Genomic DNA, 1401 nt, shown 5'->3' with positions numbered 1-1401 from the left:
GTATACTGAGAAAGCAGAGGGGCTAGAGCTCTGAGTGTTCTTGCCTTGTCGTGAAGATCCTGGATGAGCCCCCAAGATGATAGCTTACCGTGAACAATGTTGGACTTGTGATTTCCAAAGAAGAAGATTTAGCTTTGGGATCAGGGACCAGACTTGATCACTCAGAGCTTTTGTGTGGCAAAAGTTTTATTACAGTGAAAAAAGACAGAGAAACTTCTGACATAGACATCAGAAGGGAGATGGAGAAGCCCTCACATGTTTCAAAATTAAGCAATACTTTGAACAACCCCATGACTAAAGAACTAATATATAAAATAAGTTATAAGATGTTTTAAAGTTAATCGTAATAAAGTATGGCACATCAAATTTTGTGAGATGCAATGCAAGCATAAGTACACACCTTTAAAAAGAAAAAATGTTAAACATCAATGATCTAAGCTTTTAACTCAAGATACTAGATGTAAAAAATTAAATCCAAAGAAAGAAGTATATGGAAATGTTAAAGATAAGAGCAGAGATATATGCAAGCCCCTGGTATGTCAGAAATTAACCTTCTAGTTATTAGATCCTAGAGAGACGGGTGGAGGGGTCTCAAAAGAGGACCAGAGCAGCCCCAGGTGGGGTTACTCAGGGGCTTGGGGCAGAGGTGAAGCATTAGATATGGAAGTATATGGGCTTTCCTGGAGGCTCAGCTGTAAAGAATCTGCCTGCCAATGAAGGAGACAGGGGTTCAATCCCTGATCTGGGAAGATCCCCTGGAAAGGAAACAGCAACCCACTCCAGTATTCTTGTCTCAAAAATCTCATGGACAGAGAAACCAGGCAAACTGTGATCCATGGGCTCACAAAAAGTCAGACATGAATTAGCAACTGAATGACAACAATCAAAGAATATAAACATTCTTAAAAACCATTACTGTCGAAACTTCCTTGGTGGTCCAGTGGTTAAGACTCCGCCCCTTCCAATTCAGGAGACCTAGGTTTGCTCCCTGGTCCAGGAACTAGATCCTGGATGCCTCAACTAAGACAGCATAACCAAATAATAATAATAAAGCAGTAACTATTATATTTGCTCATACCACTTGAATATGAGGTTTTCTCATTATGGCCCCACCTCCTATTTGACCTTCTATTTTCTTGTCAATTTTTCCCCATGAGCTACCACATCCCTAACACTTGCTGATTTGCATTGATACTACCCCACAGATCATTCCCCATATTTTAGTAGGCAACCTCCTAGTCCATTTCTTTGCCCACAGAACTCTTTGTCTAAATGGACATTTCTCTCTTATCCCTGTTGCCTTACTGTTGACCTACCAATTGTTCTTCAAGGTTCAACTCACACCTTATTTCCTCTTTGAAGGATTTTACTATTCCCAATATTTCCTAGAGAGAATTAGTC

The sequence above is a fragment of the Oryx dammah genome, unplaced genomic scaffold (genome assembly GCF_014754425.2).
Source record: "Oryx dammah isolate SB20612 unplaced genomic scaffold, SCBI_Odam_1.1 HiC_scaffold_20, whole genome shotgun sequence".
Lineage (NCBI taxonomy): Eukaryota > Metazoa > Chordata > Mammalia > Artiodactyla > Bovidae > Oryx > Oryx dammah.
This window is presented reverse-complemented; position numbering follows the sequence as displayed.